At 43.4% G+C, this 17,031-nt stretch overlaps 1 long non-coding RNA gene across 2 annotated transcripts in view; it reads left to right on the top strand.

Moving 5' to 3' along the window:
• LOC146079459 (uncharacterized) overlaps positions 1–17,031 on the top strand; it is a 272,777-nt gene that overhangs the window by 223,604 nt on the left and 32,142 nt on the right. Inside the window, exons 3-4 of one of the 2 annotated variants that reach the window (XR_014474542.1) lie at positions 918–967; positions 3,764–4,330. The exons of the other annotated variant lie outside the window; for it this stretch is intronic. This is a non-coding gene — a long non-coding RNA (uncharacterized LOC146079459). Of the gene's footprint in view, positions 1–917; positions 968–3,763; positions 4,331–17,031 lie in introns of those variants that run through there. 2 annotated transcript variants of the gene reach the window in all.

Below are 17,031 nucleotides of genomic sequence, written 5' to 3'. Positions count from 1 at the left end.
GCAAGGAGACCCGGCAAACCATCAACCCACCAGTGAGGCTAACAGAAGATGTGTGACATCAGCTCAAGACTGGATATGCCTTTTTCCATAGAGTAAAGTCCACGGCTACGCAAGTCCAGGGCTATGCGTGCCAGCGATGACTTGTGCCCAGTGTAAAAATCATTCAAAGGTGAGCCTGTTATGATGAGTTTTCTACATATTTGCACGGCTGCAAATGGATGTGTAGCCGTACACATCCATTCGCACATTATGTGATCACATTAACGCACAAGGCTGGATGTCACTCTAGCAAGGCAGAGGGGGAGATTCTCTAAGCTAAAAATGCGGTAAAAACCCCGTTATCGGGGTTTTTACCGCATTTTGGGATGCTGTAAGCATCCCCCGCCGGGTTACCGCGGCAGGGGGCATCGCCAGAAAAATCTGGCGATGCTCCATAGAAGCCAATGGGCTTCTATCGCAACCCTCCGCCGCCCCGCGCCGACCCCCCGCCGCCCCGCATCGCCCCCTCACCTGTGTCCGGGCAGCACAGCGCAGTGCTGCCCGGACCTGTGACCTCCTCCCTGCACTAATCCTCTTCCGGGTGCAGGGAGGAGGAGAGCCCGGCGCAGCAGCAGCAGCGCCGGGTGTGGGAGGGAGAGCCGCCGGGACCTGCTGGGACCCGGCGACTCTCACCGCAAAGGACAGCTCTTAACGCAAGAGCTGTCCTTTGCCTTAATTATCGCATATGTTACAGCATATGCGATAATTAAATATGCGATGCGCGGCGAAGGGGAGCGGAGATTCTTAGAGAATCTCCCCCTGAGTCTTTAATGAACCCTGACCTTGCAAATCTGCGGCACTGTGATCAGGTCTGAATTGAGAGTTTAAGTACCCTTTACTTTCCAGCATATTTTACCTCTTTCTTTCTCAATTTAAAGTTATAACGCATACCTGTTACTGCAGGAGACAAGATGGGTATCAAGTGCAGGTGAGAGGAATGAGGCGCTATGGTATGTAATCATGACCTCACCTACCGTTTGCAGCATTTTATTATTATGCATTATGTGTACTACTATCTTTAAACTCTTGAACCCATGGTATAAAACTGGGGTAGCCAACCCTAGTCCTCGAGAGCTACCAACAGTGCATGTTTTGCAGGTTTCCTCACAGAATCACAAGTGAGCTAATTAGCTCCATCTGTGGATCTTTTAAAATGTGTCATTGATTAATGAGTGCAGCTGTGCAGCAGCTAGGTTGTCTGGAAAATGTGAACTGTTGGTAGCTCTCGAGGGCTAGGGTTGGCTACCACTGGTATAAAATATACTGCAGGTTCCAACTATGGCCCTTATTCTGATCGGTGCGGCCCGATCAGAATATGCGGCCGGAACCGTGCAGGCGAATCCCCGCCTTCCATACGGATCGCCACCTGCCGTCCGTATGCGGATATGTGGCGATCCGCATGAAATTGGACGGGGATACGCCTCCTCCGTCTTGGGAGCAGCCCCTGCATTCGATGGTTGCCGAACATCGAATGCAGGGCCGCACGCTCCACCAGGTCCCGCAACACAAGACCACACGGACACTTGTCCGTGTGAAATCATGTATGGGGGCGGGCAGCTGACATCCGGCGATGTCAGATGCCCGCCCCGTACCCACGCGTCACGGCCTCATTACCATGCATACGCCCCGCGTTTGCATGGGAACGCCCATGAAACGGGGGGCGTATGCATAGGGTAATGAGGCTAAGTAGCCCCTCACGCCCCTCTACACCCCCTGTGCGGCGTATAAAGAATCCGTGCGGCGAAATCGCCTGCACATGCGCAGAGTGACCTCTGCACATGCGCAGACGATCAACATCGGCGGTCCGTCCGCATGCGGGAATTTCCGCACCCATCAGAATAAGGGCCTATGTGTTACCATATGTTATGTCATCTGCTTATAGCGGATCTATGAAAACAATAGTTAACAAACAAAAGACAAATGCAAAGACTCTTAGAGGTAAATTTACTAAAGCTGCTAAAAATGAAAAAGCAACCAATCATATTGTATATTTTATTTCTATATTTCATCCTAGAAAATGATACCCAGAATGAGATTGGTTGCAACGGGCATTTTTAATTTTTAGTATTTCTGTTTTAACCACATTCTGGCTATGGACAGATTGTTCTAATCTATGTGCTTTATGCACTGACCTCCTATTCATGCCGCCTGTATGAATTTAAATGGAAAATGCCAGGGACATGCAGTCAGGAGAGCTAAGCAGAGGCAGTGCCTCCCCTGTCATTAATGCTTAACATACAGATGGAGCCTCTCGCGTCAGAGCATCTCCTGGAGTACTTATTGATGCCCGCCAGCCCTTGCCATCTGCGAAACATGTAAGATGCTTGCGCGCCCACGTCCGTCCTCCACCGTCGATTGCCATCTGCCAGATACCAGCAGATGGCGCGCTGGCGGAATGGCAGAGAGCGGCCCCATCCGTAATAAAATAAAATAAAGAAATACTTATGGCACATATTATGTGATATAAGTATATGCTTTTCAGTATTCTGACCATTTTTACCCCATCATTTTTATCAGTTTCAGAGGCAATGTGAGCAGTGCCTTCAGCTGTCAATGTAAAAGGTCCAGATCAGGGTACAGGCAGGGGGCGGGGCCAAGCTGCAGAATGTAAAAGCCCATTAAAAAAAGCTTTGTAAGATGCACCTTTAGAAGTTACATGCTTTCTGCCCATATGATAGCACACCCCTGTCACTGAGGCAGATGTGATTGGGCAACAGAAGGGAATAGTGCTGATGTGCTGGATCAGCTGCATGGTCCACCACAGCCCCAGATCCGCTACCATCTCCCGGGGCACAGCTATTCTCAGTTCCACCTGCACTAGCAGGGGCTTCACTGCCTCAACAATCAATGTCCTCATTGCATGCCACTATAACGCAACTGTTATAATAAAACAATACAATACAGACACCAAATGTTTGCTATGTACCCTTTTAACAAACAACCATAGCTTTATTCGTCATTAATTTGTACATAGTCCTGTATTGATGGCAGTTGGCTGCCTTAAACATATCTTGTAATATGTGGAACTAATATTCCCTGATATTAAATAGAAGATAGTTTGGAGTGCAATAGGTTAATGCAGAGCAGGAAGGGTTTTTGTTGTTTAAATAAAACATTCACATACCTCCTGGCTCAAGTAGGGTTACCAGCTAATCCGGGACCTCTGGACTCTGGACGTCTTAATTACTGGACAGTTCAGAGTTATCCTGGACAGGTGGTAACCCTATGCTCAAGAGACAGTTGTAGAGTGGATCTTATTAAAGAGTAGTGTGCGCATGTATGTATGTATGTATGTCTGTCTGTCTGTCTATCTATATACATATATATATATATGATCAATTTGTTATGTAAGGACATAATTGCAAACTGGCTTGCACTGCTTGAAGGAGAATTTCTTTTTTCTTTATTACCCGGCTGAGGTTCATATCCCCGCAGCGAACTGCAAGGTATAGCACAAGACTTTTAATTGTTTCCCATCAAAATAGCTGTGTAAGCTTGATTAACGGTGTTCAGCAACATTCATAATAGTCCAAGCCTGGTCCTGCATAAAATAGAAACTGGAAAAAAAATCAATAAGATTTAATAAGATCAGGAACAATCACTTACAATAGTACATCAATCACACAAAGTAATAGGTGCAGGATTTGATAGGGTCCTGAACTGCCTGAGAGATTCATAACTTGTACTCGTTAATGATTTGTTCATTTGCATTTTATCAATCTAGCCTCAGCTGACACAAGACGAAGGACCTCAAAGAGAATATGTTGACTAAGTCAATCAAACTTTGCAATTAAAAAAAGGCAACAACAAACAACTCTCGAATGCGCAAAAGGCAAATGACTTCATCAAGGAAAAAATATATATATTTCAAGCAAGGATAAGAGATCGGTTTGAAATTTGTAACCATGGCTAGTAACTGTCTACGACTCATTATGTTAAAAGAAATCTACAGCAATGAAAAAAAAATCCTTTCTCTTTACCGTGCTCATATATCTCTCATATTTTGCAATCCCATGGAAGTAATAACATAAAAAGTGCATAGTGTCCTGTTTATTGCTTCTTTTCTAAAATAAATAAACCCTATTGTCATACTATGCGGGGGAAAAAAAACATCAACGCAAGTAAAGCCATCTTAATGATATATCATTCTGGTGATTGTTGTGTTCTGTATTGTTTACGAAAAACTCATCTGAATCTCCTCGGGGGAAAGAAAATGGCTTTCTACCATACAATTGGTTCTTTCATATATGTGTTAAATTATATTAGCTTTCTGATTCAACAATTCACAATGCAGTCTTTGATTTCTTAGTAATTACAATATCATATAATTTTTGTGATTTATTTAATAAATGATTGCTATAATTACATTATAATTACTCTAAATGATGTCTCTTTAATATAGGAGTAATGATTTTTTCTCAGATAAACTTCTGTAAATTATATTATTGTAATTAGAAACTATTGATGTCATCAGTTATAATCACATCATTTCTTTATCATCATTTCAATATTCATCAGAAACACTGGCATGTCTCCTGCATTATAGATAACAATACACCCTATTGTAATTACTGTACTATGAGCATCTCACATCAAATAAAAGATGACACGTAGAAATGTTATTTGTTCTGTGGCTTGGCTCTGCTATAATCACAGAAATTGATAACTTGTTATATCCTTATACAGTATATGAATGGCTTCTGTGCTGAAGCCTCCGTTCGCAGCTTGATGGCAAACATTGAAATATCTTGTAACACTAGGGACAAGGGTTAACTTCCAGGCAGGACACTACTGCATACTTGCCTACTTTTTAAAACTAGTTTCAGGGAGATTATAGATGGTAATAGAATTTAACACAGCGCCACATTGTCATGCTCCACCCAAAGGGCGTGTCTAGTTCCATATATGGAGAGATTGTGAAAAGAGATTGTGAACATGACCTAGAAGCGTGGGTGTGTAATTTAAAATGACTAATATCCAAATGTAGATGAGCCCCAAAGCAGGTAGTAAGAGCTACTATACTTGGTAAAGTGCTGGGAAATGGTGCTAATGATCCAATGTAAATGTATCTATCTCTCATTCCTTTTTATCCCAAAAATGTAACAGTGTAATGTGGGCTAGGAGAAATGAGGGAGATTGCTAGACTAATGAGGGAGAGAGGGAGATTACTGTTATTTCAGGGAGTCTCCTGCATAATGCAGGAGGGTAGGCAACTATGCACTACTGTATGTTTCTATATGTTCTATAAATTAAGTAAATTGTGCCTACCTGACAATCTTATGTTCCGTTAGGTGGCGAAGTACAGTTGTGATTTTGATTTTCAGCATGTGTTATGATTGGCTGCCACTTACACTGGTTTTGCCTATCACTTTGACCATAAATAATTTGATTTGGTCCTAGACCACCAACGCAAGAGCCTCGGGGAACTCTAGAATGCCTAGACAAACAGATTGGAAACCACTGGTTTAAACCATACATTGCTGACAAAATGAACAATACTACAGTATTTGTGTAATTGTTTGGTAGGAAACTTAAAGGGAGATGTACAGTATCAAGCCTGAAAGAAATAATGTACTATCCAATCAGATTCTGCCGATCCTCCCAGGCAGTGTAAGTGGCTCCCCACATCATGTCTGATTCCTAGTGAATAGTGAACCATGGGTGTTTCCCTGTGATGGGGCGGGGCCTAATGACAACTCCATTTGTTCCCACCACAAAATTGTCTCACATTGGGCCAGATTCTCTAAGCTTCAAAAGTGATAAAATGGAGAGTGATAAACAGCCAGCCAATCAGCTCCTGTCTGATATTTTTTAAACACAGTCTGTGACATTGCAGGGAGGAGCTGATTGGCTGGCTGTTTATCACTCTCCATTTTATCACTTTTGAAGCTTAGAGAATCTGGCCATCTGTCTCTTCTTCGGGAGACATAAAAAATTGGTAAGTATGCTTAAACCTGTAATTTTTAAGGCTGTTTTGTGTTTGAAAGATTACAATCAAAAGCTGATTTGTTGTTACTTTATTTTTCTCTATGGATTAATACATACAGTATTTGTAGCATGTTTTAAATAATGTGCAGTACAGTACATACAATACAAGGTGATGGTTAGGTCTGAGAAAGAATATATATGGAGTGAGAGGCACTAACAATCACAACTGTTCACTAAATTTGCACATACACACATGTATTTAGATGATATCTAACACGTCAGAACAATGGCCCTTATTCTGGTCGGTGCGTACTTTCCCGTAATCTTTCGGAGCGGGCCGCACGTCACGCTGTGCGGACATCGTCCGAAGAAACGCCCACTGAGCCTCCGCATTCGGACGGACTCACTCTTTAAGAAGAGGGCGTGTTTACGGACGACATCCAAACCTTTGCGTGTGCGGTGGACACACACAGATTCTGCACGGTCTTACAGCGTCTGCACGGTCTTACCGCGTCAGAACGGATGGGAACCTGCCCGTATGCACCGATGCGGTGTATTTACGCACAAATCACCACTATTATCAGAACACCCAAATCTGTAACATGACCCACTTATGCAATTAGGCAACCTCATTAAAAAGGGATTGTTTTTAATGGTCATCTATTATTTGATAATTAAACACTTTACTACCACTTTAGATTAACCCTTACATCATGCTAAGTTCACAACAGCTGCAATGGTTCCAATTGAAGCAATGAGAAGCGTGTAATTAATGAGTAAAGGAATGGATTGTATTGTGTTCAGCTGACATTGGTTGAGGTGTGCCCGTAGTGATTAGGCGTTCCGATTGCCTAGCGCATGACCGAGTGGTGTCCGCAAAGAAATACTTGCTTATGGACACTTCTAGCCTTTTGGTTCTTGTGCATTCGGTGTGCTGTCCGAATGCACGCCTACCAGAATGAGTGCACTCCCTTGTGTACGCCCATGTTTACGCCCAGTTTAGCCCACTTTGAAACTACGCCCCTGTGTAGTTCCGAATGACGCCCATAATACGCCCATATTTCCAGAGTGATTGCGGTGCACATTTCTGTACGGTATTAGTGAGAACAAGTACGGAGACCATGCGTGGCACATGCGCATAGCGTTGCCCACGCATGCGCAGACGGCTAAAAAAACGCCATCCGTAAGAATTCGGGAAAGTACGCACCGACCAGAATAAGGCCCAATGTGATATGTTACCCATGTATAATATGTCACACCTATATACTGTAATAACTGGATGTGATATATTATGCAGAAGTACTGTATCACATTTGTATTAATCATTCTTAACAAGAGAGGTTAGGGTAATGCTGACATTAGATTTTGACTATATAGTAAAAATCACATGCAGATCGTATGCAGATCGCACAGGTTTTTTACCTTGCAATCCCGATGCCAGCTCCAGTGACAGCACAAATCAAAATTCAGATAGACAGGGCAGCAATGACTATATAGTGCAAAACTAATGCAGATTGTATGAATTGTATGTAAAAAGTACAGAGATAGCAAAGTTTACATAGCACTCGTAAGTCGAATAGCAAAGTAATCTCACAGTGTGTACAGCATTAGGCTTTGGAGTGGGGAGGAGCTAGATTTAGGAAGCAGGGTGCCTGGGAAAGTGTAAAGAACTAGTTGTGAGGTTTAGGGTCAGGCTGCCGGGGGTGGGGTGGTGGGTTGTGGTTAGGGTTAGGCTGAAGGGAGGGAGGGTTAATGTGGGCAGGTGTGAGGGTAAGTATACTTACCTGACCTGTTTTAAAGAGCGAGAAAGAGATATTTTGTTTTATAACATGTAATTACTGTCAAAATTTTTCTTATATATTCATACATCACGTTGCAATTGAGTGCATTATTATTATACATGCATTGTTATTTTTGTTAGCAATAAATCAATGGTTACACAAACAGTCTTATCAAATCATCACACTCACCATAAAAAAAACCCTGTAGTGAGGAGATTTGTTAGACAGGCCCCAGTGCTAGAGAGGAAGAGGGAATCCCATAATTATATTATTTATCCATCCACTATTTAGAGAAGTAGTCCCATAAGACTGTAGTTCTGTACATGCCAGTCGACATAGTATTTGTTTTGAATTTCTGGATATTTGGCTATAAAATGCTATTGTGTAAAATATTTGCACTCCTACGCCATATGAATATATTTGTGTGAAGGAATCCGACCAGGGGTGGATTGGGATTGGAAACCAGCCAAGGAATCTGCTGGAAGGGGTGAGGTCTATTGATGGGGATGGGACCCCTTCTTATAGGACCCGACTCTGAGATGGATGCACTTGCGGCCTTCCTCGCATCTTTTACTGCAGTTTTCACTCCTTCACTCCAGTGGACAAGCAGGAAGCGACAATTGAATATATCTACCCTACTGTGCACAGGTACTGGCATCACATGTTCTGAAGTGCGCACTGCAAGCACCAGGGAGACATTTCAATACATTTTCAATGGGGGGGGGGAATAATCATTACTGGTATAGAGGCTTCCTCCAACAGGGGAAGAGCACTGTAGCTGGTGTCCTAAGAGCAGGTAGTATTCTCTGGGCCTAAAAGACGCCTGGCAGGGGACACCCATGTATCACACACACACACACACACACACACACACACACACACACACACACACACACACACAATATGTATTATATACACAGACATTCATATACTGTATCACTACATGTGGGAGACAGCACCAATTCCTCTTTAACAATGTCACCCACCACTCCTGTGGGCTTTTAGAAGACTGTGGAGAGAGTTGATTCCTGGGTGTCATCCTGTCCTGAGCAGCCTTTCTGTGTCCCTATGGTTTATGTGTTCTTCAAGGTACAGATCCTGTCCAGAAGCCTCCCATAACCCTCATACAGCATTGACAGAGGGGCTCTCTGTGTAAAGGCTGTGGGAGCCACATTAATAGATGCCACTCAGCAGCTTTAGGGAAGTTGCTGAACAGCAGCAGCATCAGTCATGTTGGATGCACAGTTAAACATCCCAAGGGTAGGATATGGAGTAGGGGCCAGGGGAGCAGGGCTGGTCCAAGTACTCACTGTGTAAAACATGTTAGTATGATTAGGATTGTTAAGGGGGTGGTGCTCGATATCGAAATATGAGGAGGGAAGGGGCATTATTGCTGTGTCCACTGTTACAGCCAAGACAGGGAGAAAAGTTCTGCCTCTAACCGTTGCCTAATCAGAACTGATCTTCGATTGCCAAAGACCCCCCTGTGGGAGGGTTGAGTGCAGGCAACTTAGGAGCTAACGGGGCTGGCCAGGCATTCCCGCATCTCAATCTGTCCATGGATCTGACGGGTTACAGCATGTGTAGGATTGCTTCTTATTTTTTATGACTGATATTTCAATAAATCTAATGGTTAGTAGATTTTCAATTTAATATTGTGTTACCAAAATACTAACATCAATAGAAAAAAAATGCTATAGTATATAAATGTGTTTACTCAAGGTAAGTGACATAGGGCCAGATGCACTAAGCTTCATAAAGTGATAAAGGGGAGAGGGATAAAAAAAATAGCCAATCAGCACCTACTTGTCATCTTTCAAACAAAGCCTGTAACATGTCAGTTAGGATCTGATTGGCTGGCTATTTATCCCTCTCCGCTCTATCACTTTTTGAAGCTTAAGCGCATCTGGCCCACAATCTTACAACCACTTTGAATTTGTTCCATTAAAAATAAATGTCATGATATTGTTTCCCATGGATTCTCGACAACATTCAGTTTGGCTGACCTTTAACTCATATTTTCTCATGACAGAAAGATAATTAACAGTTATTGGCTGTTGTATACAATAGCTTGCAGCCCAATATTAGTTTATATTGTAATTACTATTTTGTCTAAAGATTAAATAAAAAAACAAGTCAAAATAATAACTGAAACGTAAAAGATATGCAGAATGCTTTTCCATGTGTGAATACAGTAATAGCGGAGAGGCAGTGGCTGTGTGGCTGTAGTGTAGTTCACAATGTGACATGGCCGACATTGACAAGATATCTATAGAAAATACACGTGCACTGCAGGTGGGGCAGATGTAACATATGCAGAGAGAGTTAAATTTGTGTGAATTATTTTGTTTCTGTGCAGGGTAAATACTGGCTGCATTATTTGGACACTGCAATTTAGATTTCAGTTTCAGCACACCCCACCCAAATTTAACTCTCTTTGCTCTGCTCCACCTGCAGTGCACATGGTTTTGCCCATTTTCCAAATGAATAAGGCCCATGGTGAGATTCACATGCCATGCTTCATGCTATATGTGGCCCCGCTACCTGGTGATCTTTGCTGTGAGTCGAGAACACCCCGCCCCGCTGTGTCTGATGGAGCCAGTGGTCAGAGAGTATGCAGACAGGAGGTCCCATGAGTTACACGAGTGGTGCTATCAGTCTCCAGTTGCAGCTTTTGCCAGTGGGAATTGTTGTATATCATGTAGTAACCAGCCCACTCATGACGATGCTTCTCTTACGAGTTCCATACAGAGATGTGCTTTGTTGTTTTTTTTTTTTTTTTTAAATGTATTAAAAATGATACTGTGCTATTGGGTGCCCCCTTTGTTCATTCTTCTACTTTCAATTTTTATACATGCTGACCTTTTCCCTTATGACATTTTGCGTTTGATGTCGACTTATTGACTGTCAACCTAGACATTGTCTGTAAGACATTTACATACCGTGGTGGGTTTTGTGGGAGTGATGGGGTGGAAGTGTGTGAAAGTTTAGCCCTGTACTGAATGACTAGGTTGTTGATTTTATATGGTATATTTTGCTGTTGTGAGATACACATGAATATTATCAGACTCTTTATCATTTGAGTATACTGTATGAGGGAAAGGGATCTTGGTCACACAAATTACACACACATACATCAAGAGGTGCTATTATGATGGGACTTGTAGTTCTACAAAGAAAGAAAAATAAAGTGCTGATGCACATTCCATAATAGGATTCCATGCTATCTAATATTGAACAATATCGAGGTTCTAAGTATATTTATTGGCCAAGAAATGATAGCGCACCAACCAGTGTCTAGATGACCTCATACCTCTGGTGAGTTCCTTATACTTAGTTTAAAATCAGGGTGTGGGACCCCAAAAAAGCCAGCAAAAGCCAGTCACCACATTAGCCAGAAGCTTAGGTGTTAGTGAGTTAATAAGAAAGAAGCAAAAGCTGATACACAGGTGAAAAATGCTAGAGTGTAATATTGGTAAAGAATAATGTTAAAGTGCAAACTAAATATTATGGCCCTTATTCTGGTTGGTGCGGTCGAGCCGCATATGCGGCTCCGACCGCACCAGACGAATCCCCGCCCACCCTACGGATCGCCACGGCCGTCCGTACACGGACGGCTGGCGATCCGCATAAAAATGGTGGAGGCTACGCCTCCACCATGGTGGGAGCTGCCCCCTGCATTCGATGGTCGTCGACCATCGAAGGCAGGTCCGCACGCCGCGGCAGCTCCCGCAAGCTGAGACCACACGGACAATCGTCCGTGTGGTAGCTTGTATGGGGGCTGAAAGCTGACATCCGGCGACGTCAGCTTTCCGCCCCCATGAGTTGCGTCATGGCCTCATTACCATGCGTACGCCCCGCGTTTGCATGGGAACGCCCATGAAACGCGGGGCGTACACATAGGGAAATGAGGGCATGATGCCTCTCACGCCCCTATACGCCCCCTTTGCGGCGGACGAAATACGTCTGCGGCGAAGGGGGCTGCACATGCGCAGATTCACCTCTGCGCATGTGCAGAGTAAAAACATCGGCGGTACGGCCGCACGCGGGCCGTACCGATCCGATCAGAATAAGGGCCAAAGTATGCCACCCCAAAAGCATCCCATCCACCCCCCCCCCCCCCCAAGGGGTGCCATACCCCCAGGCTAAACCCTGAAACTAATAAATTTTACAAATTTGTATTTCCTTAATTGTGCATTTAGTTTCATTATGCAGTTTAAAAATACTAGAAACCCAACTGGTTAAAACCATTCAGAACAGGTGGGCAGGGTGCTACTCCAAGCTGAAAGAGCCCCAACCTTCAATTTTACTGTGTACACAATATTGAGTATATGAATGACACCTTTATGTTTGTACAGCCAACTACCAGTCAATGAAGATTAGTGCACTTCAAATTCATGTTATGTGCACCCAGACTGTTGGGCTGTTGTTCTTTCCTTGCTCAGAATAGCAAACACCAGAATAACAAGGCAAAATCATAAAACAGGGAAGGATGGCAAATCACCAAACAAAGAAACTCAGCCCCACAAGCCCAAATCCTAATCACATAAAATCATTGTCAGTTAAAGCACGGACCACATCCTAGAGGTTTAGTCCTCCTCTTTGTTATTCAAGCTTCAGATCCTCTTTTCGAGGTTGCACCCTAACATTTTACACTTTAAAGATAAGACATTTGGGCAGATTAGTAATAATAATTAATAATAATAATAATAATAATTTTATTTACAGTATATAGCGCTCTTTCTCCAATAGGACTCAAGGCGCTTAACAGATAGAATGAATGTAATACAGTACAGAAACAATGAAGTACAAAAAAGCTTTTCAGAAACAATACTTAAGGGACTGAAGGAAACACTTGAGTAAATAGGAAAGTCTTGAGTCTGTTTTTGAAGCATTCTAGAGTAAGGGTCTCTCGAACTGTGTGGGGAAGAGAGTTTCATAAAGTCGGAGCTGAATGGCTAAAAGCTGATGAATTACGGGAGATCCTAGGTACTGCTAAAAGTCCTTCATCTACAGATGGCAGTAATCAGGTGGGACAGTATGGAATCAGAAGCTGCTTCAGGTACCTTGGTCCTAGATCATGTAGGGCTTTGAAACTCAGTAGATTGATCTTGAAAATGATTCACCATTTTATTGGCAGCCAGTGAAGGGAGTAGAGAATGGGTGTAATGTGGCTAGAATCGGACTGATTAGTTAACAGCCTGGCAGTTGTGTGTTGTACCAGCTGTAATCGGTGCAGTTATTTTGCTGGGAGACCAAGGTAGAGGGCATTGCAGTAATCCAAACAAGATGATACAAATGCATGTATGACTTTTGGAAGATCTTCAGATGGGATGAAGTGTTTGATTCTGGCTATGTTCCTCAGATGAAAGAATGAGGATTTGATTGTGGCTGATATCTGATGTTTAAGTGTCAATCCACCACCTAGTACCACGCCAAGATTCTGCACATGATCAGAGTTTTGTAATTCTGTACCTCCAAGTGTCAGTCCAGTTGGGTGGCTATTCTGCAGTCTTGTCCTTTGATGTTGAGGTCCAATCATAAGGACCTCTGTTTTATTAGGATTAGGATTATTAGGATTCAGTCTTAGCCAACTGGCAGTCATCCATTCCTGGAGCTCAGCTAGACAGCCATTTAGGGTTGTTATTGGGTTTTCAGTGCCCGGAGCAAAGGACAAGTACAGCTGTGTGTAATCTGCATAGCAGTGGTAGACAAGGCCATGGCGCCTAATTATTTCACCCACTGGCAGCATGTACACTGCAAAAAGCATGGGGGATAATATAGAACCTTGTGGGGCACTGCATGGCAATGGCATGGATGAAGATGAGTATACTCCAGATGACACTCTCTATGACCTGCCAGCAAGAAATGATTTGAACCAGCTTAGTACTGTGCCATCCAGTCCACAGAAATTTTTCAGGCGCTCAATCAGAAGCCCATGGTCCACAGTATCAAATGCTGCAGAGAGCTACAGAAGGATTGAGATTGAACAGTCACCTCTGTCTCTTACCATCAGAAGATCGTTTAGCACATATACCAGGGCTGTTTCAGTGTTATGTCTTCTCCTGAATCCTGATTGGAATGGATCATACATATCATGAGATATCAGGTGGGATTCCAGTTGATTTGCAACCACTTTTTCATTGACTTTTCCTAGAAAAGGAAGGTTTGATACTGGTCTGTAGTTGGTCATGCAGTCTGGATCTAAACTATGTTTTTTAAGAAGAGGTCTAACAATTGCTTCCTTTAGAGGTTGAGGAAAAATTCCTGTCTGCAAAGAGCACTTAACAATTTTTGCAAAGACAGGGCCAGATATATCCATGCACCCTATTAGGAGCTTGGTTGGGGCAGGGTCCAGATCACAGGTAGTGGGCCGCAAGATCTGGACAATTTCAGCAATGTCCTTTACATCCATTGGGTCAAAGCTGGTCCATGAGGATAGGTGGCTTATATTGTCAGGCTTAATACTGTAGTTTGGCAATCATCTGACGGAACTGTGGAGATCCCAGCCCTGATGGTGGATGTTTTATCTGAAAATAATTTTGCAAACTCATTACATCTTGCCAGGGAGAGTGTTTCATCAGGCTGCAGGCATGCTGGCTTGCAAAGCATTTCCACTGTGCGGAAAAGTTGAGCAGGCCTATTGGTTGCTGCCATGATCTCAGTTGACAGGAACTCTGACTTCTTATGGGTTATTGTCAATTGATATTTCTCAATATGCTTTGTTAGTTTTATCTTGTCCTCCAAAAGGTTAGTCTTTCACCATTGTCTGTTAATTCTACCCCATTTTCTTGAGCTCACTAAGACTGCTGTCAAAGCAGGGAACTTAAATATGTGTTTGAGACGTTGTACATGCGCTGCGGCTATAATATCAATTGCAGCCATTATATCCCTATTATAGTTATGGACTAGAGAACAGGGATCTTCACAAGCTCCCAGTATTGCAGAGAGATCTAGATTTGCTGCAAGAGTCTGTGGAGTAATACCCCTTCTTCGACAATACCTGGTCAGCTCCTTTGGCAAAAATCTATTTTGAGGGGTTGCAATTGAGATCCACAGGGAGTGGTGGTATGACCACATGACTGGGTTAATTTTTAGGTCAGTGACTTGTAATCCAATCTGAAAGACAAAATCTAGCGTGTGACCACTTTTATGTGTGGCAGAAGGAATGATTTGTGTGAAGCCCATGCCATTCATTGTGCACATAAGGTCTTGGCCAAGGTGTGCGAGCTCATCATCAACCCATGCATTGAAATCCCCCATGCATTGAAATCCCTGAGGATGAGCCATCTTTGGTAATACAGGCTAGATCTGAAGCTTCAATATGGTCAACAATTGTAGCAGTCTTGTTTCGGTACTCTTTACCTAGAAGGGCGCCCATCGCGGCCATCGCATGTACCAAAAAATCGCATGCAATGCGACTGACGCGATTACCGCGATTTCCCATAGGGAACAATGTTTAAAGTCCCAATTGACCCGATTTTCCATATGGAACAATGTTAAAAGGCCCACAGAGGCCAAATAGCCACCCTGAAGTGTGAAATGGCCCCCCCAATTGTTAACGCCACCCCACGATCAACGTCAACCCGAAGCGTGGCGAGCGCAGCGGTACACGTCCTACGACCTTTTCATACCCCCACTATCCACGTCGGCGTGGAGTTGAGAATAGAAAGTGTGGCGAGCGCAGCGAGGCGAGCGCGGACACCTGTGAAGCCTTCGAGGGGACGCATATACCTGTTCAATCACTGAACTCAGGCAGCTTCAGCGCTGCCCGGCTCCCTCCCCTCTGCGGCACCTCCGACTCCCTCCTCCTCCCCCCTCCCCTCCGGGTTTTGTATGAAGTCCCTGGCGCCGGCTTATGACAAGCCGGCTGCCAGGGACAGGGATGCGGCGCGGGGGGGGGGGGGGGGGGGGGGCAGGTCCGGGCAGCCACTGATTTGACAGTGCAGCGGCGCTGCCCGGACCCAGGGAGAAAGTGGTGTTTTGTTTTTAAGGGAGCGCTTCCCATAAAAAACTCGCCCGGTGGGGAGCGCTCCCAAAAAAAAAAAAAAAACACTGAAGGAGTTAATGTGTCATGTTGTATGTTTTCATGATAAAGTCGCTTAAAGTTAACAGTGATTCTGTATGTATAGATTATGGGGGACACTTCCTAAAATGGGAGTTCTAGTTTTCATGGGATGTTGTTATGGGCAACCAATCATAATCTACTTCTTTTTTTATTTAGCACTTCTAGAAGATAAAAGTATCTGATTGGTTGCCCATAGCAACATACCAAGTGAAACAGAACTCCTATCTTAGTAAATATCCCCTTACATGTGAACTATGGTCCTAATCTGAAATAGCCGAAAACTAATGTACAACCTTTTTTACATTTACCAGAGATTCTTTATTTTGCAGTGACTGACAGGGTTAGAAAACCTCTCTGTACAATATACAGCAGTAAACTACCATTGGGACTGGACCACACAGCGAAGAGAAAATATTGCTGCCTAAAACAACTTCTCCACAGATGAAATAGAATTGGAAGCACACTGTGCAGAATTAAGAGATTCTACAATATGCTGTGGAGTTTCGAAATAATAATTCACGCACTTGCAAGACACAGCAGTATTTTGGATGTAAACTAAAATGGCTTGTGCTTGTACCTTAAGATTGGGCCTATTTGTAAAAATCCTGGCATGACTTTTAAAGGAAACCAAACTGTTTATGGTTTCCTTTTGGAATACATTGTTTTTAAATTCTAATAATGACTTGTGCTTTATGCAGGCCTGATGTGGTCACACTCATGTTGATCTTGCACCAAATTCTGGACAGTTTGCCCAGTACGAGCATAATTTAGCACTATTTCAGAGAATTCGAAAATGATCAAATGAGTACCATACGCACTGAGCATGCAGGAGGAGAAATAGTGACTGATAATGAAGTTTGACTAACAGGAAGCCAGCCTATAGGGATGAAAAGCTGCCATTTTTTGGGTGTGGTAGAAAAAATCCAAGTGCGCCCAAGTGTTATTGAGGAGGATCTGTGATGTCAGGGATGACCATTTCCACTCTGTCTCAGTCGCAGACTAGTGTAAGCCTCAGACCTACATTACGTACAATTGCACACACTATAAAAACTCTTCTATGATTCCGGAATTTGGCATGAATTTGCTAGTGGATAGTGATTAGAGATCTATTTGCAATTTTCTTGCAATTGAGCAAGGGGTGTATTCTCTTCCTGTCCTGGTGGAGGCTTTCTCCTCACAGTCCACTGCAAATTCTCACATTAGTGATCCATGGCC

The sequence above is a fragment of the Crinia signifera genome, chromosome 5 (genome assembly GCF_055691185.1).
Source record: "Crinia signifera chromosome 5, ASM5569118v1, whole genome shotgun sequence".
Lineage (NCBI taxonomy): Eukaryota > Metazoa > Chordata > Amphibia > Anura > Myobatrachidae > Crinia > Crinia signifera.
This window is presented reverse-complemented; position numbering and strand designations above follow the sequence as displayed.